We start from the raw sequence: 25,566 nt of genomic DNA on the forward strand, positions 1-25,566 counted from the left end.
TATGGAGACCTCTCCTACTTCTACTCTCCTAGTCCTATCCCCTTCGTTCTGCTCCATTGACGTTTCGCTACATGGTCGTACCTCAACACCTAACTATTCAGGCTATTTTGAGGTAGGTGAATTCTCTTTACCCTCTTTGGGGGGCAGGGGCATATCTAGACCAGCTGCCCTTTGCAGAGAGTGAAGTGAAACTCAATGGCCTGTACAAAACACCCACTTGTAGAGGGAACAATGACCTTGTTGGAGAGGATGGAAAGATGAGGAGGATTCAGTAGATATATGTACACCATGGGAAGCCAGGTGGGGATGACCACCTGGCTAGGCTGTATCACAATTATCAACTTTCCGAGTAAGTTTGAAAATAAATGTTTTGGGTATTGTGTCGAACCAAGGGTATTTGTCCCATCTCCCCAAGGGGGACCCTCCCCCTTTGAAGCTAGGGAGGTGAGCCCACCTTGCAAGACCATCCTTAGCGGTCTGTGCAAGTGGGACCTCACTGGGCGAGACTCCCCTTTAGGGGACAAGGACTCCCATTCCTGTGAAGAACTCCCTAGACCATGTACCATGGTAGCATCTATGGGACTATCAGTATGAAGAACATTATAAGATCCAGGGACTTTGCTGAAGCCAAAACTAAAATACTCCATTACACACAAGCAGGAGGATTAAACTGAGAAGATTAGGCTAGAAGAGGAGAGCATGCTCAGGCAAAGCACAGCCAGAGAGAGAAGAGCGTAAGCAGTGGAGGCATGCCGACACTGTGATGCCTGGAGGAGGGGGAGCCGTGAGACCGAGGAGAGCCACAGTGTTGAGGAGAGCCACGGAGCCGAGGAGAGCTGCGGAGCCAGTGATTTTCAGAGGAGTTCTGAGCGACAGAAGGAAACTCAGGCGGCCCGGCATTTTCGAGCAGAGAAAACCTGAGGAGAGGATAATCCTTATCCTGGTGGTGGCATGACTATGATGACTTCAAGGTGGGCTGTGCACCCGGTAAACAGTGCCGAAATTACCCAGCGGGGGAGTCAACGAGACACCTTGGAACCCGCATCCAGACCCAGTTGCAACAAGAGAGAGGACCGATTGCGGGACACCGACAACAAGGAGAAGCATGAGATCCAGATCAGAAGAAGAGAACCCGAGCAAGCGCCCAGCCCAACAGTATTACCCTGCAAGTACAGCCGTAACAGGGAGAACAGGAGTACCAGGACACCACCAGGGCATCGTTATGGAGCAGGAAAAATGTGTCCCAGTGAAATTGATGAGATACAAATATGAAGTTATTAAAGTGGAACTGTGTTAATGTCATCAAGGAAATAACAAATAAGCCTGAAAGATAAATTATTAAGAACTGGGCACAAACACCCTGGGAAGAGGGGAAAGTATCCCATGGTTTAAGAAATAAAGAGTGGAGGAAACCAGAGAGAGAAGTTTATAAACATCAGTGGGAAGTAAAATCAAGTGAACCAAATAAGAGGAGAAATAATCAAACTGAGCAACCCCCAGGAGAAGGGGAAGGTCAAGTTACTACAAAGGATACACAACCTAAGAATATAAGCCAAGTACATTGTAAAAGAGTTACAAGATCTTGTCCAGAAGGTGGCAAGAGAGTATTTGAAGATTTCTTACTGAAGAGAACTAAGGACTAAGAAGGGACATTGCCATAAGAGATAACCAGCAGTGGGAGACATTCTTATAGTTAAAATAGTAGTAGGGTCAGTTAGAACTAGTTTTGGATCGTGGCCATATTCATTTGGGACTTCCTGACGACTGATTAGCAACTTGGGTTAGTTATATAGGTAGGAATTCTCCTCTAGCACTAGGGAAAGATAGGCATTTCTCTTCCTTATTTCAATAACCAGTAATAATGTCCTACAAGTGTCCGCCTCCTTCTTTCGACCCGCCACAGTATATACATTTCGTTTAGCTTGTTTATAAAAAAAGAAGAGTCACTTTTATCCTGTAGGCGACTCACTGACAGATACACACAGATCTCTGTTTTGAGCTGTGGGTTTGAAACAAATATAAGCCACTTAAACCTATGTTTGTCCACAATACAAAAGAAGGGGTGCTAGTGGACCCTATAGGGAAGGGGTTACGCAGCGGCACTTTGGTTAAAAACACCTAACAAAAACGATATGATTTTGAGATTGGTGAAAATAGATGGATTCCTACTCGATGAATCACCTTTACCCCTAACTAGTCATCTGGGTTGTGTAAGCTTTCCTGTTTTGTAAAGGTCTGGAGAAGGCACAATGTTTACTGATTGCTGGCCAATGAATATCATTGATAGGGGCTCGGCTGAAAAATTATGTTTGAAAGTCCTGCCCCTCGATCAGAGAGAATAATGTTAGATTTCAGAAATCTTTCCGGTTTTGGAGGTTTCAGGAGTATCTGGGTGTTATGCCAGCCCATATTCGGATGTTAACCACTTTCCCCTCGGGATAAAATCCGGAAAAAGATATCATATTATCAGGAGAAGGGCCAGCATTTTCTCCTAGCCTCTATTTCAGGGGACGCACGGAATGGTCTGAAATGGTCCTCACCCACTGATAGGAAAGAGTTAGAGGGTCCTTTCTTCTGCGTAGGACTATTGGTGCCTCTAAAGTGAGATTAACATTAGTATAACTAGGGAGCTAGACTTGTCGCATGGAGGATTCATGACTTCTGTCCAGCAGACAATAGATCCCTTTCTCAACTGGGAGGTAGTTTAAGGGTAATATTCTATATTAATAACATTGCAGTAATGTTTTGTGTCAACAAATCTTCTCCAGCCCCAGCCCCAGCCCATTTTGCAGAGTAACAGTGGGAAGTGTATGACAATATATTGTTATCTTCCATGCACATAGAAGGCATCAATCACATGCAATGTCTCGTCTCCAGAAAACATCGAAGCCATCCATGCAACCAGGAACTGATCTACTAGACACCAATATAAAAGCAAACCGTTCAGGGGTTTTATTGGGCATGAAAGAAGAGTATAGAACTACTCTTAGACCATTTGTCTTGTGTAACCCACCTGGCCAGGTCAGGTATTCAGTTGAAATAATGCAAATGTAACGTTGCAGCTATTTTTGCTTACAGAAATTCTGACCAGTTAGTCTATGTAAAAGGAAGTAAAAAGTCGGTTTTATGGAGTCACTTGTATGCCCTTTCCAAGAATCCATCTGTTTCAGATTTCACTGTTGCGTTATCAAATGGACCCAGCGTCTTAGAACCCCTGGTCAACCACGAACATGAAACAGAACATGGGTGGATTTCTATTTTAACCTGCTAAGTGGACTGCAATTATTCCCTGCAGGACCAACTGTAGTGTTTCTTAGTGATAAGATAGTCAATGGAATCTATCCATATTTTTCCTAAAACCCTTTGCGGATTTTCATATGAACTATGAAATCACCCTTTCTTAGGTTCTGATTTGGTCAAACAAATTATTTTTGGGACTTATGCATACTGTTTGTCTCCTATGGCCTCAGCCTAGGAAAGGAGACTTCTAAAGCTTTGCTAAATCATCAGGTTATGAATCATATTTTGAAATGCTATACATTCGAGGGGCTTTCCCTTCCGAGTGATATCCATGATCATGCTTTGGCAGTGTCAATATACTTTCGGTGACATTTTATCCCTGGGGACATAGTTAGAGTAGCTAGTTGGCTTAAGCAGAACAGAATAATGGCGAAGAATTTGAGCAGTGTACCTGCTGATCAATTATGTGAATTCATTCTTAACAGTGAATTTCGTAAAAAAACAAACCCGGCTGCGAAAGCCTCCGTAAAGATGCAGTTCATGCTGCAGCCCCAAAAAGAAGCTCTTTCAGATTGTCTACCAGAGCTCCTCCTAGTTCCCTTAAGCCTCTCACATTCTGAGAACACTACGTTTGAATGTAATTTTTAGACCAAATTCTAACATTTACCCAGCCACACTAAGGATTATCTTTGCCTTAGTCACTCATTTCTCAATGCAGTTTCCTCCAAAGAATTTCTATGCTTGGTTATCTTTCTAAAGTCTAAAGGTGTGATATATGGTGCAGGAAAGATTTCTTAACCTGTCCTTCCAAGGTTTAACACTTAAGGCAAAAATCTAAAATATCACAGAGTCGGCCAAAGCGCATGAAAGTGGAAACTTAGGTGATCCCCTCCATGCAATTTAGATTTTTTAGGAAATCACTTACTTTGCACATTGGTCACAAAAGCATGCCCTAGATTCTCTCTATATATACACTGCAGTTCACTTGAATGCATGCACTGTAGTGATTTTCCTTTTCACACGGAAGCTGATCAGCACAGTAGTGTAATCAGGTCTCCAGATAAGATTTCGAAGTTGATGTATTTTTCTACTTATTTGGAGTACAATTATTTTTTAGGGAGCAATAAAGGAATTCCAATTGGGGGCATTTTTAGGGAAGAAAAATATATTTTAATTCTAAAACCTTTTTTATAATCCAATTTTTCATTTCCTGCACTTTATCTATAAATCATCAGTACACCTGCTCCACATGTCATTGCGATGTGTTATGCATGTTTTCTACAGAGCTTACATTTCGATGCACTTATCACTGTGACCCACCCTTGTTTTCTGCTGTCACTTGTGGTAATGCGAAGTCAGACGCGGATGAGTTAAGTTTGAATGCCCTGGCAGCACAACGGAGCACATACAGCCCTGCTGGTGATGCCTGCTGCCGCCAAGACAAAACATGGCTTCAATGCATTTATGCAATTACGTGCGCCATCGAAATATGGAAGACGATTTTTCCTGCAATGCATATCAACACAGGCATTTTCATTGTTGCTTCAGTGTTTGACATCACATTTTCTGCTTTAACAAATGACTTTTTACATCTTGGTGAAACTATAGCATACTCAATCGCACCAATACATGTTTATTTGAAATGTTTTTAGCAATGAAAGGATCAGTCGCTGTTGTATCTGCAATTCACTAATCTTTCTCTGATGATGCTAATTTTTGCATAGGAAATTGACCACAGTTTATTAACATGGGTAGTGTAAAATAATCGTATTTTAAGATATCAAAAGTAAGTTCAATTTACTCACATTATTCTCTGAAGCTTTTTCTTTACATATCACTCTCGATTTTTTAATTTCACAACTGTATGATTACCATGTTTCCATCATATATCATACATTTCACTAATACTTTTTCTTGCAAGTCAGTTGGCAACACGATTACATCTTATTTTATCCATCCTCTTTCAAATGCATGTTGATTTAAATTTCAAATGCAGGTTTATATTTATGTTTCAACCCGAGTACGCCGATGAAGAATTGGAAGCAAGACAAAAACAAGAACCGGCGGTGCAAGGCAGTGACAGTGAACTCTAATTTATGAACCTCAACCAAGTCGTATGGATGATATATATCAAAAGAAATGAAATTGGTCTCTTATATTGCGCTTTATGCCAGACTTCCGTCTCTAGAAATGGGGCCGATTATCAAACCTCTGCCGCTTGGTTTAGTCTTGTTTCCAAGACTAGCACGTTGCCCCTTCGCTATACTCACAGCCGGTATATAGCCACGTCGCGCCAGTGCCACGGGTGTGAACTGATGCTCACATCACCAGAAACCACTTGTTGCCAGGAGAATTCCACTAGCAGTGCATTGCGTTGATTACCTTGCAGAAGGCCTTCCAGGCACTATGTCTTACCCATTCCGTTCTTCGGGTGTTGATGGCATTGATGCATGCACTCCAGGGCACTGTTCGTCTGCGTGTCCCCACTAATGAATGAGTATGGCATTACAATGATAAAAAATAATGTACAAACATTACTGTACCCTCAGCAGCCCGAAGAGGTGTCTTCTTTCACATGGAGCTGTTTCACATGAGTAACCGATATCCTCATAAATGTGTTGCAATTGACATCCATGCACCCTCACATGTAAAATGAATATATCTGACTTTATTAAGTCTTGATTGTCTACTTATTTCTAATGTTTGGGGGCTATTCCCAAACCTTTGACTGTGAGATTCAAATCTGGTCAGTATCTTCTGCAGTAAGCATACTGGCATGTCTCGTAATCTGTTCCTTGTCTGTCCCTTGTGTCCATGTCTCTGCGCCCCGAAACTTGCAAGTTACCGGTGCAATAGAAATAGATAAGCTTGATGATCAAGTCGCTGTTTCGATTACAAGCAATCCTAGCTCAGCCTAATGCCCCGTTGGTGGAGAAATGCAGTAACAATTTCCATCGGGTGCTGACACGTTTTACAAGCTGCTTTTGAATTCTGCAGCCATTCCTGACCGACGCAGACCCTGTACTGGCTTTGCTAAAGCTCTCGAGAGTACTCACGGAGCATGGCTGTCACAGCAGCAGGTCTGAGTAGTTCTTGAAACTGCTGCTGCAACTCTAGCAAAGTGATCCCCAAATGTGTGGCTTCACCCCACACCCCCCCAGGGGAGCCCTGTAGACTGTCCAGGGTGGGCAGCCTGGGGCGTGGACGAGGCACTTTGCAAAGAAAGACTTGCTACTACCGTTAACAGCAAATATACCTATTACTGGCATGCTGCGGCTAGCTATGACATTTGCACATACCAAAACGCCTCATATTAAAAATAGACATTTATTTAGAAACTACCACATTCATGCCATAATAAGCAAGGACGTTTTGAGGCTGCACACAGTGGTGTGTGCTAGGAGCAATGTGTATTGCATTGCCAACTCGCATTGCGGATCACCTTGGAGAACCTTATCAAAATATTGCATCTATCGAAACGACAAGTAGCTTCAGTGCATTCATAAGGCCCTTTATAATTTGAAAGATGATGTAAAATTGCACAGGTGCTAAATTCTCCAACGACAGTTCAATACCCTGATTTCCACCTTAACGCCTGCTTTTAGCAGGTGTTAAGTACCAAGGCGCTAAGCGTCCTTGGCGCTAATTAGCGCCTTCCCCACTCCCATTATGCCCTATGGGGCAAAAATGGGAATGGGGAAGGGGAAAATGGGGATTGGGGATTTACCGCCCCACTCACCTTGGAATGGGGTGGTAAATCCGCCATCCACCATGGTGTAAACGCAGTTTACACCATGGTGGTAAAGTAGGGAACTTACCACCTGGGTTGGAATGAGGGCCGATGTGTGGCATTCGTAATCAAGAATCGGCCAGGATGTCCCACCGGGCTACGACATAGCTCTTCTTAGAAAGCACTACGCCCCTTCTTGCACCATCCTATCTTGATGTGGTTATGTACTATTTCAGGGTCATTACGCACTTGGTTGAATTTAAATGTATTCTGCCTCAAAGTCATTTCTCAACCTGCCCAACCACAGCCCTAGACATTACTTTCATCATTTGCTCTGCGGATTGCAAATGTAAAGGCGGCGTATAAGCATGTAAGCCGCCCTTTGCCATTCACATTTGCACTCCGCATTGCAAAGTGAGTAAACGCTTCATGCATGCTGGCATGCTAGGAAGCATTTACTTTCTATTGTGAGCGTTGCTTGCCATGCTCGCATTGCAAGTAGTGCTCACAATTACAATGAAACCCTCACCGACATGCTCACATGTCGGGGAGGGATTCATTTCAATTGTGAACACTGCTTATCATGAGCGCATGATAAGGCATATTCACAAATGTCGGGGAGCGTTTATTTGTAATTGTAGATGCTTGGCAGGGAGCGTGTACAATGGACCCCTAGCGCATCTCCTCACTTGCTCCAAAAACGTGGCAGCCCAATTCACCAAGGTAGTCTGCATGAGTGCATCTCAGATGCACTCATGCACATGCCCTTTTTCCCTTTGCACATTTGTGCATAGAACGGGCATTTCAGGGCACTTAAAAGTGGGTCCCGAATTCCCAAATGGGATGCACTTTTAAATGCCCTGAAACGAGAAGCATCCCCCTGCACTTTTTATAACAGGCGGGGAGGATGGGGGAGGCACCAATCCCTGCCATGATATGTTTTTTTTGTCATTGCCTGTCTCTGTGAAATACACTCCCAGAAACCATGTGGTTGCTGGGAGCCTGTAATACATTAGTGTTGGGAGCTCGCTCCCGATACACTAATGTATGCAAGAGGGATAGACAGCGCATCTTTGCACCACTGATTAGACCCTCCTGAAATGCACAGGCCACCTTGAGAATAAGGTGAACTATGCATTTCAACAATGAGTGCAAATGAAAGGAGCGCATTTTCTGCACTCCTTTGCTCTGCGCTCATATATGAGTAACTGCCTCTTTATAAAGCCAGATGATTAAAATATGGAAAACCAAAAAAAAAAACAGCCCATCCATTATTTGTCTATATGTTGCATAACTACTCCAACAAATCACTGTATACAGTAGCACTTGCTAACTGAATTGACCAGGATCTCCAACTGAGTTGTGGGTCACCTGGGTGTGGTACAAGTCTTTCAGGTTAGCACATCGCCCCTACTGTTACTATCTTATTTTGATCCTGCCATGTAACATTTAATGCCATTGAGCACTTGGGTCCATTGTTTTTTATCTAAAGGTATAATGGCTTCAAAAACATTCCATGACCCACTCGCCGCTATAGACATACACACACAAAGTGTCTCTCGCAGGACCGATGCAGACATGTCAAATACACAAAGACCAAAAAACTTCCAATCCAAAGTCTTCCCACATACAGCATACCCATGTCAAGAGTACGGGGTGTAAAGTAGCAATTTACTCAAAACTCTCATCATTACTGTAGTTTCAAGTCTACACACTGCTAGCCATGCCAGCCGTTATTCCACTGCACCAAGTACTAAAGGTGGGCTACTATTTCTCTCATTTATGTTTTAAAGTTGGGTCCATGTTGGGCATTCTGCTGAAGGTTATTTGGCCACACATCGGAACTCGTAATGGGGCCCAATGAAAGGTAACTACAGTTTTCTTGGTCTGCTCAACATCTTCTTGGCAATGTTGCAGTGGGCCGTCTGCTTAGTCCATGTGCAATTTTGTTTAGGGGTTCAATATTCACTAATATTTCAAGTGTTCATGAATTTCTTGGACCACAGTTCATATCAAAGAACTCCTACTTCAAATACCAGAGGAAATACTGCTTCTGTGCAAAAAATGCTGCATGGCAACAAGAGTAGGCAACACAGGACAACGTACTCACAGGAAAAATGCTTTGGTTGGAAGGTGGTGGTCAGTGCAACAGCCCAGGATTTAGTGCAAAATATTGCACCTATCATTTCCAGGATGGGTTCCCTAGAAAAAAACATAAGTTCTGTTGTGGTCCAGGTTACAGAATGTGCTTTCTCTACCTCTATTGAGATGGAGAAGTATGGCTTTATAAACATCAATTGGACTTTTTTTTAACTCAGAGGTTTAGAAATTGAACTGGTAGCCACCAACAGACACGCAGCTCCACCTGAAGATATCCTCCATTGAAGACATTCACAGGCTCAAGGCCTGCCTCACATTGGGCCAATCCTGGACATCTAGTGCTTACCTAAACCTCAACCCTTTCAAGATCGAATTCCTACTGCTGACCAACAACACTGAACACCCTGACATCCAGACCTGGCACCCTGCTATGAACCTCGGAGGCTTCACAACCCAGCCAACCACTTGCACCAAGTCCCATGGGTTCAACATTGACAGACACTTCTCCTTTAAGCAGCGCATAGCAAGGAAGACACAGCGAGAAAACCAAGCCTTTCATCCCAGAAAATAAATTCAGATCTGCTTGTCTGTGAGGGTGCAGTAGTGAAATATCGACACACAGGTCGCATTTTTGCAGCTACAGACTCTTATTTAAATGAAAGTAGTGTTAGGGAAAGACCTCACTAGTCCTAATGCCAGGGGATTATGGGATTGTGGCTGCACTGCCCTGGCCACAGAAGAAGGGATTTGTCACATGTCCCAGCCTTGGTCCTGTGTCAATGGTGTCAATGACCTTCAGAAAGTCCTTCCGATGACTACTGTGGAACCCCTGAGATGTGTCCTACATGCTGCAGTTTGACTCAACAAAGGACTCCGCAAATTCAACCACATAACCCCGACCCTCATTCAACTGCTCTGGCTTCTGCTGCATGAACGTATCATCTTCGAATCCTGCTGCATCATCAATCGTTTCAGTTCCCAAGCTACCTTGCTGAGAACTTCAGCATCTCTGGAGGCCCACGATCCGCCAGAATTAAGGACATGTGCTGACCTGAACTCCACCGGTGCAGGAAGGTAAAAAACAGAGTACAGGCCTTCTCTGTTTATACCCCCAGACTCTGGAACCTCCTCCCCGTCAACACCAGACCCACCCCCTTGCTTCTACATTTCAGGAAAGTGCTCAAGACCCTCCTCTTCAAGGAATGGTTTCTTGTTATCAACTATGCCTTCTGCCCCTCCTCCCCCCAGCTAATTTGAGACTGGGGCCAGATTGTCCAAACTTTCTTGTGGCACAAGTGAGGAGATGCGAGAGTCACTTGCAGAAAAAATGTCACAGCCCAATTCACATCGTAGATGCGCTCATTCAGATGCCCTTATTTTTTCCCCTTGTGCATTTGCCCATATAAGGGGGCGTTTCAGGGAATTTACAATTCACAAACAGGAAGCGCTTTTAAATGCCCTGAAACGAGGCACACACCCCCCCTGCACCTTTTCAAACAAGCTCAGGGTGAGGTTCAAATCATGGCAGGGTCATTTTCCACCCTGCCATGAAGCGTGACAGCCACAGGTTAAACCCTGGCTGTCACACTAGCATTTCCATCCCCCAAACAGGGATGGAGTGCTTTTGATTTAGTCATGTCGCCGTGGCGGGCCCCTTAAAGGCCTGTGTTAGTGAAATGTGCTCCCAGCAACCAACGTGGTTGCTGATAGCGTGTCATTCATCAGTGTCGATAGCGCATTCGTGACACTAATGTATGCAAAGGGGCTAGACAGCACATCTTTGCGCCACTGTCCAGCCCCTCCTAAAAATGCACAGGTCATCTTTGAGAATAAAGTGACTTGTGCATTTCTAAAAATGGCACAAATCAAATGCGCACATTCTCTGTGCCCCTTTCATTTGTGCTATTTTTGGAGAATCTGCCCCCCAGGTGTTCTTCTCCCCCATTTCCTCTGCTGGTTGCTTGTAGATCCCTTGCTGCCAAATTACTGGCCCTCCCCCGTTGTTAGCACCCCGCTCCCTTGTATCTCTGCTTCCTTCACTGTGTGCTTGCCCTGAAGACTTGTGAACCACTCAATTGCTTCCCGAAGCTAGGTCCACGCTCAATCATAATACTGACGTGAGCATAGCCAATGTTTTGTGAGAGAGGTTCACACAGATCAGGCATCAATTCAGTGTTTGGCATAGGTCTTTGTCTCTGGTGGAGTTCTCACAATTGCAATCAATCCGAAGAAATTCTGATCAAAAAGTGTCAATCACCTCTGCGCCATACTACCAACATACATGCCTTGGATGCAAACAGACACTATAATGCCTGGGAACAGGAGAGGAGGAAGAAAAGGCTGTAGCCTGTCTTGCCGCCTTAGAAAGCCCTTGGGTAGATTGTATGTGACAAGCGGCTGGCCAGAGATTTGAAGGGCCTTAACACATTTTGCTACACAGGGTATTTAGAGGGGTTCCCCAAAGTGTCCACATCCGAAAGTATTTCAGCGTCAATGGCATGGGGCATGTTTAGTAGTCTTAGCCCACAATGAAAATGAGACCAGGCAACAGGCAAGAACTGCTACACGGTTCTTTGGGAAGGGAAGGTACTGGGGGATTCCGTTATGGATTGGACTTCACCAAAAGAAAAAAAAGAGTGGGTTGCTAAACCAATTTCTGATTAAAAAAAAATTCGTTTTGAAATAATATTCAACCTAGTATGATTAGGCATGACAATGGAGAGCCTAGCTCTCTCATATCCTTGGGATGGGAAGAGTCACCAAAAGGACCGGTTGGTTCACTGTATTCATGGAGATATTCGAGATGACCTTTTTATTCCAATACATGTGACCATCTCGGGAGAAAATGTGCATCTAGAGAAGGCAGTTATCCCTAACCTACCTGAATACTTAATTCTAGGTAGCAGCATCCCACAAATCCATCAGTGATTGGCTGAGATTGTCCAGGAGCTTAAACCCAATTCCCTGCTTTTAGGCTATGACAAAGTCTCAAACCTTTTACTCACTCCCCTACAGAAGAATCTTGGAAATACTCTCCCACAGGAAAAGAACCATCCATATGGAATTCAGGAGAGACCAGGTTTCAAGACCTGTGGAGAATGAAACTACAAGCTCAGACAACAAGATTAGACTGCTACCTTCTAAAAGGAGATGGGGAAGCCACAAACGTAAGGGGAAGGGTATGTGACGAATTGAGGGAACTCGTAACTTCTCCCCAAAGGGGAGCCCCCCTTGTGAGGCTAGGGAGGTGGTCCAGCTCTGCAAAACCCTCCTGAGGGGTCGAGGCAAGTGGGACCTCACAGGGAGAGACTCTCCCTTAGGAGACAAGGGGCCTCATTCTGACCCGGGCGGTAAGGGATTACCGGTAGCGGTAAGGGCACCGGTACTGGTAATCCCTTACTGCCCAATTCCGAGGTACCTTTGCGGGTCCTCCCTTAACGGCTGGTTACACCAGCCGTTAAGGACGGGACCCACAAAGGGACTTTGGAGGTAATAACGGTACCGCAATTTGCAGTACCGTAATTACCGTAATTACCGCCATCCCCATTGAGCCCTATGGGGGCTCAAATGGGAATGGGGAAGGGCCATGGTGAATGGGGAATTACCACCCCCGCAAACCTTGGAATGGGGTGGTAATTCTGCCATTCACCATGGCGGAATCGGTAGTTTACCGGTGGCAACCATGGCGCAAATAATGCCATGGTTACCGCCCGGGTCGTAATGAGGCCCAAGAACTCCTGTTCCTGTGAGAAACTCCATAAACCAAATCACATGATGGCATATATGGGACTGTCTCACATAGCCAATCCTTCCAATTATCATCACTTGCCAGAAGAGAAAGATAACATATGCTTTCAATGAGGGAAAAGAGGAGTTGGCTCTTTAGGTGAAAAGCCCAAATCCGCTGGGACGAGTGGATTTAAGGAAGAGTATTTGTTAGACCCAGAGAGGGAGCTGAAAGCGAAGAGACAGAATCATATGCTGGAGCAGGGCTGGTCCCCTGGTAACGTTATGCTAGCTCGAGGCAGAGCCGTTGACAAGCACAGAGCCTGTTAGTCTGGCCTGGTGGCCAGGTGTTTAGGAGGCAAACCTACTTATAGTGAACAGGGACAACTCTGAGAGTCGTAGCCAAACCAGCCAAGTTAGCATGGAGAGTGGTCAAGGGTAAGTCTCAGGAAGAAGTGAGTGTGTTCAGGGGCCGCAATGAGTCCACACAGTGAGCAATCAAGGATTACTCTTAGAAAAGTAAGTATACAAATATTACAACATGTCTTGGCCAAGGGCACACTATGAAAATAACTAAGAATAGGTAATATTATAATATTATCACACATCTAATAATAATTATATATATATATATATATATATATATATATATATATATATATATATATATATATATGTGTGTGTATATACAGTCACAGTGAGTTAGTGTAAAATAATCAATTAACCCCCAATGCTGGAAGGGAAGTAAATTCATATGATACCAACAGTCCACAGGAATGTCAACCCTAACCTAAAAGGTCCAGCCCTCTTCGGGCAGGATACATGCAACAATGGTGTCCCCAAAATCAGAAAATATTGAACATAATGTAGGTGCTAAACTGCAAAAGGAGGTAACAATGTATGCAAGGTTTTGTAGGCTTTAGAATCAGGCTTGGGGAGGGGAAGGGGTGTGTGGGGGAGACTGTTCTTTCCCCTTTTTGGTTATTTATTTGATGAAAATGCCAATACAAATAAAAAATGTTTTAAAAAAAGGTCCAGCCCTTTTTTAAAAAGGGCTGGACTGGGCCATGTGCGCAAAAGTTCTAAACATTTTCAATAGTTGTAGGGATTGGCAAAAAGTTAGGAGGAGGGTCCTGTGGTTGTGAAACAGGTTCCAAAAGACAGCTGAAGAAGTTCACTAGTGAGTAAAACCTTTTTCTACCTTGGCAAAGTCAAGTTGTGAAATTATTCAAAACTTTTAAAGGGTGGAGATAGGGGTGCAGGTAAGTACTATTGTAACTTACCCCCACATACTCTGATTTTTCCTCAGACTTGGATGGTTGTTGGAAGGCTGCCGGCGGTCGGTTTGCCCGCATTTGGTTCCGGTCGAAGAAGCCCAGGACCTGCAGGTGCAAGAAGAGTTCCGGTCATGTCCAGGAGCTGTGTGCAACATCTTCTCATGCAACAATGCAGCAGGCACCAGTGCACGACTCTTCATGATTCTCAACCAGATGTGGGAAAGCCAGTTTCAGCGACGGTCACTGATGTACAATGTCCGCAGGTAGTTACAGATGTTGCGGTTGAGGTAAGCCTTTTATCTCGGTACCCTTGGATGCCAAAATTTCACAGAGAGGCTACTTACAGGACACGCTGAAGACCCCTGAAGATCCAGACAAAACACAGAACGGCAATGCTTCTACTGCGTTAGCCCAAATTGGATTTGGTCTGTCCAATGGATGGCCCAGGAATGTTTCCGAAAACTCCAAAACGCAGGGCACCAAGAAGATGTCGGGAATGATTGGCACCACCACTCTACTAAGAACAGTAGTCAGACAGGGTGTCACAGCACCTACCTCATTCTGCTGCTGTGCCTTTCCTCTGTGGTTTCCCGCCAAGAGGTCCTGGGGACTGCCATCCTCTCTTCACTGCAGCTGTGCAGGGGACCAGCGGCTACCTTTTGCACATGCGCAGTGCGCACAGCGTGAGTTGCAGCTATGGGCAACCCACTACCAGCATTAAGTTCCCACTGGCTGCCGAGCAGTATTTAACCATGCTGGGTGCCTCCCTCAGCACATCTCAACCCCGTCCTTTCCAGAGGTTTCGCTGCTGAGCCTGTGCTCTGTCCTTGCTACTGTTCCAGCTCCTTCCTTGTTTGTTCACTTGGACCCTGCTGCCAGTCAGTATCCTGGTTCTGGCCCTTGTAGTGGCCTGCCTCCTTGCCTACTGCTGTACATATATCTCTTTCCCTCTGCCCTGTTCTGGCATCTCTCCGATCCACTGACTCTTCCTGTTCGACTATTCTAGTTCTCATCATCTTTTCTCTGCCTTCTTGACACTTTCTGGGACTTCCCACATCCAGTGTCTTGCACTGCTAGGCACCATGTTAATTTGTGGGTCTTCCTTCCCGGGGTGCTGGAAGACTGCATCCAGTTCCTCGCTATTATCCATTACTTGACATGGGGCTGTGTGTGGACTCCCTCACTACACAGCTTCGGGACCCGACAGGACGTCAGCTTCCTATCTACCCAGAACCACCAATGGACCAAGACATCAGGTATGCGGGAATCGCGGTGGGTCCATCTTGACACAGGGATCCACTGGGATTGCAGCAAAAGCTGGCCAACAGGTCTTCTCAGGATCAGTCACCAGGTCTTCCAAAGTCTTCACAGCTATGCAGGATACTTGCCTCCTCTGCAGATCTCTGGGGAATGGCTGCAGGACTCCTCTTCTTTTCAAAAACTCAGGTGAGCACAGAAGCTCAGCCCAACCAATGGAAGATCTACCCCTCACACACACCCCAGCAGTAGTCCAATCAGACCACTGTTGGTGAGACTCATGCATACACTCAAGACATACAGAAACCAGTTTGTGGATTAGGACCTGTCAGTTCCAGCCCACTTCCTGATTTGGAACACACATGGTCTGCACTAGCACGTGGAAAGCACAGGTGTCCTGGGCAAATGCATGACCATAAAAAGATTGTCCTGACCTGGAAAGGCAGGAACATGGCAAAAAGGCAAGGGCAAGATTGCCAAGGAACAAACGAAAAATTCTTTACACGGCCATGTCAGGACACTAGCCACAGTTAGTAGCCAAATGTGGTAAACACAGTAAAGCTGAAATAAAATGCAGTAAAAAAGTAACTGCTGCCACCAATTTGTCCTTAGGCACATATGCAAGTAACCAAAAATCCCTTTGAGGGTAGTCTAGGGTCATACAAAACAAACCCCACTGCACTGCATTGGAAGATTCATTGTGCAATGTTAAAAAGTTACCCAAAAAGGTAACAAAGTCAAAAGACTAAGAGAAACATTGTTTCCCAGTACTGAGACTCTCAAGGACTAGTCAGTTTCCCTATAGAAAGTGAGCAAAAGGCCAGTGCACCTCACTGCAAAAAGTCGGGACAAAGTGCAGATACAAAATCAAACTGTTTGGTGGCCATAGAATATGGAGGAAAAGTTGCCAAAAGAGAAACCTTTCTTAACAGAGCCTGCAAAGTCCAAAGTTGCGGGAAGCCAGCAATTGAGAGGCTGGCTCTTTGGAGTGAGAAGGAGAAGAAAGTCCAACCCAACCTGGGTCAGAGAGCCAGTGGTGGCATGACAACGGGAGCAGTGGTGGGCAAGTTGCCCGCGTAACTACACTGAGACCGCTGAGGGTAAGCTGCTACAGGTAACGCAGTTCCCCAGCAAGACGGAAAGCTGAGAGATTAGCGAGAGGCCATGAAAACCTGGAGATGCCCTCTTTATGCAGCAGAGCGGAAGGAAGCAAGGCTGTCGAAGAATGTGGAGCCCATGTAAACCAGAGCAGCTCTGACATGGAGTGAGAAACGCTGGGGAACCAGCATGTGAAAGCAGAGGAAATCCGAACATGGTGGAACAGAGAGTATGATGATGGCGTGGCCACAAAACATTTGTGGTGGGCCCGTACAACAACACCGACACTAGCAATGGGAGGAAGTAAATCACGATCCAAGTCACAACATCAGTGCTATCCAGAAGGCAAGATCGAGTCACTGAGGAGAGAGATGCCATGATAAGTAAGCCGTAGATCTAAAAAGAAAGCAAGAAAGAGTCCAACATCCTACAGGTACCGATGCTGTTACCCTTGAAAACAAGGTAAAACAGGGAACAGGAATACCAGAAGCTCAAGAGGGACTCATTATAAGTTAAACGAAACTCATCCCAGCACTAATGAGAAAAGAAGTGGACATAATCTGATAAAACAGAATTGTATTAACGAGTTAAAGAGAAACACAAAAACCATAGAGTGGGAGATAAACAGAACAAGAATCTTATTACACCAGGACTGTGTTAATGAGATGAGAAGAAATCCAAATCCATAGCGAGTGAGCGAGATGAAGTTGGAAGCTTGATGCCTGAAGCATAAAAAGGGAAAGGTCAACCCAAATCCCGAGGATAAGAAAGAGAATACAAGAAAGAGAGACATTTGGGGAGTACATACCCGTGGTATTAGAGTAGTCAAACCATATCATGAGGATAAGAAAGAGAACATACTAGAGAGAGGTTGAGACCTTAGGAAAAGGAAAGGTCAACCCACATCCCGAGGATAACAAAGAGAATAACAAAGAGAATACAATAAAAAAAAAGACACTTGGGGGGTACAGACCGATGGGTTAAGAGAAGTTAACCCATTTCGCGAGGAAAAGAAAGAGAGCATTCTAGAGAGAGACACTTGGGGAATAAAGACGTGTGAGATTGGGAAAATAAGGCTCATACATGAAACAGCACCCTGGGAAGAGGTGGATTAAAACTGGAAGCTGAACAACCAAAATATTCGAGGAGAGCAATATACAAAAGGGTCTCGAACTCTACAAGAGAGAACGAAGGAACCTGAACAAAACTAAGACAATCTCTATGAAGGAGGGAGGGGAAAATACCAGTACCCTAAAATAACCGCAGAACTTAATCCAGGGGATAAACAGTGATTTTTTACAAATGGTCAGTTATATTAGTGGCAGGGTCAGATAGGCTAGATTTGGACGGTGAACTGGCTTGTTTTGGACATTCACACTGACTGACAAGCACCTTAGTAAAATAGGTAGGGAACATCCCATAAACATAAGGCAAGACAGACCTTATTTACTTTAAATAAACTATCTAGTGAAAATGTCTTTACAGCGTCCGTCGCCTTCTCCTGATCCCCCACACCCAACTCCCAGCGATAGATTTCCTCCATCGCTATATTTGACTGATGGATTTATTTTAATTAAATGCCATCATTTCCTTTTAATAGGAGAGAGATAACACAGTTGCGAGATACACAGATGTAGTTTGCACGTCTTGCTGTCAATAGCAGGCATTGACTATTTTGGCTTTTATAAAGATAATACATTGGAGAAAACAGGGAATTCTTCACATCTGTCCTGGTCTTGACATTCCATGCGCCAATCTACCAAAAAACCCAAGCTGCGAGGGAGGGAAGAAACATGTGGTCATACATAAAAAGCGTAACCACGAGGGTTAATCGCAATGCAATATTGCATCCAAAATTGTATAAGAACAAAACACATATATACTTGGTTTCATTAGTGAAAGTCTTCAGAGATGATAAGAGAGAGAAACAACAGATAATGGAATCAATAAACTCTGCTGTGAGTACGGGAAGGTTTGTGTTGAGGGGCAATTCATGTTGTGGTCACAAGGTTGTTTCCAAATAATGATTGGTTGAAATGTATGTAATGAACATAAATGAGTTCTTAAGGGGATGGGGCAAGGCGGGAATCCATGGGCTAACATGCTATTGTCTTCAACAGATCATGCCTTCAGGCATGCATTGCCATGGTCTTACTCTAGTGGTGACTGGATTCTTAAGGAACCCTTCTGTGACAGCCTGTCGGAATGGCCAACTGCTCATACTGATGACACGATACCTGCAAATGATGGTTTTGCCACCCGTAGTTCCAGTTATTTACAGTAACACGCTGCAAATGCAACTGCGCAATGTAGATGAAGAATTGGCCAACATTATAAGAACAAAAGGTTAGAAAACATCACACACTGCTGTCAGAGGGGACAGGGACCCCTCTCAGCAAGGGTTGTGAGTCTGGCACGCAGAAATCCAGAGCCAGCTCTACACCTCCAGTGACATCAATGGCCTAGAAACTACACTACACTGAGACCTCTTTTCACAGCCGCCGCCCTTTGGACTTCTGCACTACCGGCATCTCGTGCTGGGAGGGAAAAGGACCAAAGAGAAAGAGAATGCACCGGCAGTACAGTTACTAAGAAACGGCAAGTGGAGCTGCGCAATGCTCCAGGGCACCAGCAGAAACACACCCTTGCTCGCAGTTTGCCCCTTAGACCACCAGGGACTACACCAGAGGATACAAACCCCACCAACCATGGAACGTACTTTTGGGGCAGAAAGCTGAAGCCCCTGAATATGAACTCGAACTCTGAGCTACCCGGGACATAATATTTTTGTTCTGTGATGGACCTGAATGAAAGAAGTGGGTGGGTCTTAGCCTCCTATTTGTAGACTTGGTGGCATACAAACATCCTGGGTGGGGAAGACAGGTGCAGATCGGCTAGAGACAGAGAGCTGACATAGAGAGGGGGAGAGGTACAAAAAGGGTCCACAGGAAGCAAGAAGAGTGGGTTAATTAGGTGAGGTCAGAGGAGGAGGAGAAGGTGGTCAACCAAGAGACCAGTAGGAGTGGTGGATTGTTAATGCGATTTCTGTAAAATATGTAGTGTTGGCTCTTGAGTGAAAGTGGTACTGAAGTGTAAATGTATTAGTTAGTCTGGGTTTAGAATAAATAGTGTAACAAGTAACTGTTAAGTGTATGGTGCTCAGAGAAAGGAGGGTGTCTGAGCAGGAGTAGAATAAAAGACAGAGTAGTAAGGCGGAAGTAGTAGAGTGGAGGAGGGAGTAGTAATGGATTAGGAGGGAGTAGTGACAGTGGAGAGTAGCTAGTAACAACTAAGGGTGCAGGTGAGGACCAGAAGGAATGAAAGGTCCGAAGGGACAGGGGAATTGGAGGAGGAGAGGAGAATACAGGAGTAGGCGAGGCAGATGAAAGACTGAAAGGAGAAGCCTGACTCAAGCCGGGCATTAACAGGGCACGATTCCATATCCCTATAGAAAACGAACCCCTAGTTAGAGTAGGGAAAGTTAGGAAGTGCCTGAGGGAGGTTAGAGAGATAAGGCTAAGGGCGTTTTGGTTCACATGTTATCTTATTTAGTAATTAGCATACTGAGGGAGAAACAATCTTAAATTACTAACCTGGAACTAAGGACTTCTGGGATAGGGAGGAAGTTCTTGGAGACAAGAGGGACGGCCCTAGGGACCATTGATATTTCAATAAAAACCTGTGAACTGCCTCTGAGAATTGGAGTGCTTCTTGTGCCATCTGTGACAGTTCTCAGACTAAAGACTGAAACATTTTTCATCTCTCAGTTTTGCAGATAACGAATTTTGATCTTTCTTTTAAATGCTGCAAAACATGCCACAATGACTGGCATACGGAATGTGAAATACCTTGGCCCCAGTCAGACACATTCCCACAAACACACCACAGACTTTTTTTTTTAGACTTTGGCCTCATCATGAGTTTGGCGGTAATCCGGCAGATTTCCCATTGAGCGGTATTAGCGCTAAAGCCAAGCCCCCCGGCAGATAGTCTGCCAGATCACGAGTTTGCGTGCACGTGCACAGGGACATGGCGTTAGCGCAAATAGCGCTTGACAAAGAAATGGCTCAAGAACCCGTAATCCAGCGCACCGTGCGCTTCCGCCGTGTCAATATTGTGCACTAATAGCGCGTGCCATAAGTGCACACTATTAGCGCGTGGGAAACGCATCAATGCCGGAACGGGAAATAAAGCGGCAGCCATTTTTGAAATCACAATCCATCGAATATCACAGCCCCTGCAAGCCATCCATCCCCGGGAAGAGTAAAAAAATGTCACAGGAGCACACTAGGGGCAAGTCAGCCCTGGACAGGGTCAGGCAACCCAAATTCAGTGACCAGTAGCTGGCCGTACTTGTGGAGGAGGCAGAGACCCACCATGATGAATTACAGCAACGCAAGACAAGCGGGCAGCGTCGTGCACAGATCTGGCGGGACATCAGCCAGAGGGTGTCTGCAGTGGGGCGCGTGCCCCAGGATGGGGATAATTGTCGCAAGCGCCTCAATGACTTGCGTGTCAGAGTACGTGGCATACTCTCCCAGCACAGGAGTGCAAGAAGGGGCACTGGAGGAGGGCCACCATCACCCGAGCTCATGCCCTGGGAGGAGAAGATGACTGCGCTAATCGATATGGGCTCCATAGAGGGAGTTGGCGGACCGGAGGCTGGCACTGGTATCCAGCCGGCTGCAGGTGAGTCCCCCCCCAAATGCATGAAACTGAAAGGACCACACATGCAGACCCTGAGTGAATAAATGTGCATGAAATGTGTGTGAGGCACTGCATCCATAACTGAGCCATTGTACCACTGTACCTTAGCGCCCTCTAGACTCCCCTGTATGTGCACTGCATCAATACAAGGGCCAGGGGACAGACATCCATTGCCATGGCACAGCTACTTAGAGTGTGAGTGTGAATGAATAAACCCCCAGCACCATGTGCATGGTGCATCCCCATCACGCATGTGATGATGACACACAAACATTTCCGTGCAGTGTCCCTCCACACTGACACATTCCAACAATCACGACATGGGGATTGAACACAATGCAAGTGCTATGCATAATTGCTACTGCCTACAATCCCACTTGATGCCATGAACTGCATGATACTAATGTAGGCTGTCCAAACTCAATCCACACCCTATGTACCCCACAGGCACACAGCGATCACCACGGGACGATGACGGTGAGGAGGCCACTGCATCACAGCTACCTGAGGCAGCGCACTTCGACCAGCACCACCACCCCGCAAAGGGGCCGCCCGGAAGCAAACCGACGCCACACCCATCCCACATCACCACACCGCAACCCAACCAGACGGCTGCAGCACCCACATGGCCGCAAGGTGTCCGCGCCTACCTCATCCCAACCCATCATGCAGACTCTCGATGCAGAGGGAGTCACCTGTGGGTCAGAGCCCGATGAGGGACAGACACCTCCAGCTGCGCCTCAGCCAGGACTGTTGCATTCCCCCAGATGCAGCAACACCAAAGGGATAGCCACACCACAGGGGAGCCCAGAGCCAGTCACACATTTAGCACAAACCCCACGTGTGCATGTGCGTTGTGTCCGCCCACCAGAGCCTGATGTTGACACACCATGATATAGCACCCCAGAAGGCAGGCACTCAGACCACAGCAGCCCCATCCAAGCTGGCAACATGTCCCCATGCAGCCCCCCCGCTGCACCAGGGGTACCTTTCGTCACGGGAGCTGCTGTGATGGGACATTTGGACATAATTGATGCCAAACAGGCAAAAGTGGAGTCCATGGCCAAAGTGCACAGCCGGCACATCAAGGCCATCAGCGGTTCCATACGGCATGGCTGCAAGTACATGGCCCGAGACAACGCGCGCACCCGGAGAGTGGTGGAGCAATGCACCGCAGCCCTGACAGGTTTCGGGCAAAGGGTATGGGAGTTGTGCGAGGCAGTATCTGCACTTGCAGAGCAGACAAGGGAATCAAACAACCTTCTCAGCCAGCAGCTGCAGGTCACCGGGTCAGTCCCATCAACCTCCACTACACCCACAGAGGGATCCCTTGAGCCTTCACCTAGGCGCCGTTCATTGCGCCACCTGAGATCCCACACACCAGAGGGGCCAGGACATGGAAAGCGCCCGCGACCATCATAGATGGACATGGCATTGTTGTGGGTGCCCTGAGAACATGCACCAACCTGCACTGTTGTGTGGAGTTAACTGGGGGGAGGTGGGATGGGGTATTGTGTGCTGGGTGTCCACTGGTGGGAGGGGGGATTGTGTGCTGGGTGTTCACTGGGGGGAGGGGGGATTGTGTGCTGGATGTTCACTGGGGGTAGAGGGTTTGTCAATCAAATAAATAACATTAAAAATTCATACAAAGCATGGACAGTAATGATTGTGATAAGGTGCTCTTTAATGTTCAAGTGATATGTGTAAAATGTAGCCATCACCTGTATCAAGAATAATTCTCAATCAAGCCCTGTCTGGACAACCCTCCCTCCCTTACCCCATTCCTGTTTGCACGTGCAACACCTTCTGGCACATCATCATCTTCACTCCCATCCTCAGGTGGCCGCACATTAGCATCGAGGGGCTGTGGCACATTCCTGCAACAGCAAATGTTGTGCAGCATGGCACATGTCAGTACAATTTTGCCAACTTTTTCAGGGGCATACATCAATGCCCCTCCCGTACGGTCTAGGCACCGGAAGCCTGCCTTCAGCAGTCCAAATGCCCTCTCCACGCAGATGCGTGTACGTCCATGGGCAATGTTGTATGCCCGCTCAGCTGCAGTGTGTGGATGATGCGTAGGGGTCATCGGCCATGTGTACTGGGGATATACAGATTCACCTCCAGGGGAGAGAATGCAGGTATGAGGACAAGGTTGGTTCAGTGAGTGCACAAGGCTCAGTCATCAGTGACATTGGCAGCAGGATTACGTTTGTGTTGAAGAGGTCATGCTGTCTTTTTGCAATGCTGGCATCCACACTTTGCCTTCAGGGACATGCATGGTGTGAGGTTGCCATGAAGCTGTGTATCTATGTATATGCAAGTTGTTATGTGCATCACACTCATCTGTCACATGTGGGCTAGTTATCACATGGTCAATTACATTGTGGTGTGGGCAGTGCTGGGGGCAGCATTGATTCAATAGAGTACTTACTAACTGCAACACCCCTGTTGCCAACTGTAACAGTACTCTGTCCCTTGTCACTGGAGGAGGGGGCCCTTCCATCTGCTTGTGAATGCGACATGTTGTTAGCCCCTGTGTCATTGGCAATCCCTTTGGCTGCTGTTGCGTTTGCTGATTGGCACAATTATGTACAGTTCTCCAGGCATGTGATTGGACAATCAGGGGTCAGTGTTTCTGGGATGTACATTGTCGTGAATCAAACTAGTTGTGTGTAGTGCTTTTGTGGATGTGCCTACCTTCGTGCACCTTTGGCATGACTGTCGGGTGGCCAGGGTGGGGTGTCTCTGCTGTGTCAGGGTGAGGAGCAAAACAGCGACACACAGGAGGCTTTGTGGTAGTTGGCCTTCCATATGTGACTGTGCTGGCACATGTCTTTGCCATTCAGACTGGGTGTGTTCTGCCGTGTTGAACATGTCCAAGGGTTCTCGTGCGAGGTACATGCATGGGAATGTTGCAGTGCTGGTGCTGCCTATGTCTCCGGCTGGCATGCAGGGATTTCACTGTGTATGTCCAGCCCCATCAGATGTCATTTAACATGCATTTCGCACTACATTTGTACTCACCCAGCATCCATGTGTTTTGGCCTCAATGCCTTTCCATGTACACTGGCAGGATACTGTTGCGCAGGACCATGGAGTTGTGGGTGGATCCTGGAAAGCGGGCGCAGCAGTGGCTGATGGTGAGGTCAGGTCTACATGTCATCTGCACATTCATGGAATGGTAATTTTTACGGTTTCGGTAGGCTGCCTCAATGTCTGGGGTGGTACTGGTGCTAACTGTGTGCAATCCAGGGCTGCTTTGACATTTTGGAATTGGGCAATGCCATGGATTTGACCCTTCAGCTGGTTCACCTGTGCCTGTGTGGCTGGCAATGCAATACGTTCATTCACATGGAGCAGCAGTGCATCCAGCACCTGTCCAAGCATGGCACTGAAGGTGAACTGGGCCATGCCATGCATCATGGCAACGGTGTGTTGGTAGCTGCCAGTGACAAGGTATTGTAGCACGGACACATGCTTCACGAGCGGGGGAACTGCAGTCCTGATAACTATACTGCTGCCGATGTCAGCCTGGATTGTGTCCAGCAACTGGGTGATGGTTGCCCTGTCCAGCCTATACTCGGTCAACAACTGCCCATCAGTCAGGGCCCAGGGTGTTGGCCTGACCCTGGGATGGCTGGCCGCCTTGCAGGTGCTGCTCTCCTCCTCCTTCTCCTCATCCCCACCACCCACTGCGCTCCCGGGGCCCTGGCCTGGTTGACTGGCCTCTGTAGCTCCAGGCCCAGCAGGTAGATGTCCACATCAAGGCTCCCAGCTCAAAATGGCAGCATGGTGTTTGGAGGTGTGTGTTGTGCATGGGTGGGTCCTCTGTAGGCCTCTGATTTGCATTGATTTCACCTGGGCCCTTATTGCTGTCTCCTCCCTGCTCCTGCTGGTGTAATGGTGTTGGGGAGGGTGTGTTGTGCATGGGTGGGTCCTTTGTAGGCCTCTGATTTGCAATGGTTTCACCTGGGCCCTTATTGCTGTGTCCTGTGTTCTTTTACCTCCAGCATTTGGCTTGGGGTATTTTTGGCAGCTTTTCTGGTGCTAATAGCGTGTACGCCGGACTCATGATTGCTCTGTAATAGCGCAAATGGATACTGGCGCTTTTACAGCCAGTGCTTTTACAGCCGGCTGTGCTTGCGCCAGCTGTAATAGCACCAGCGGTATTTGTACTAGTGATCTGGCGGACCATTAAATGCGGCACTAATAGCGTTACCGCCGGATTTAAGGGTTACCGCCAAACTCGTGATGAGGCCTCTCAATTCACAGCAACTTGGTTGGAGACTAGAAGGGATGGTATAAAAATGTCATCATGTTTTTTACCTGTATCCAATGATTACTGTCCTGTCCTTCTCATATATGAAATGGCAGTTGTTTTAATAACAGTGGTGTATTTCTGTAATTAGAACAAATTCTTAAATGATT

At 46.5% G+C, this 25,566-nt stretch overlaps 1 protein-coding gene across 1 annotated transcript in view; it reads left to right on the plus strand.

Moving 5' to 3' along the window:
* LOC138569491 (scavenger receptor cysteine-rich type 1 protein M130-like) overlaps nucleotides 1-25,566 on the plus strand; it is a 512,555-nt gene that overhangs the window by 434,871 nt on the left and 52,118 nt on the right. The window lies entirely within an intron of this gene.

Source organism: Ambystoma mexicanum, chromosome 2q (assembly GCF_040938575.1).
Source record: "Ambystoma mexicanum isolate Mex_15411 chromosome 2q, UKY_AmexF1_1, whole genome shotgun sequence".
Classification (NCBI taxonomy): Eukaryota; Metazoa; Chordata; class Amphibia; order Caudata; family Ambystomatidae; genus Ambystoma; species Ambystoma mexicanum.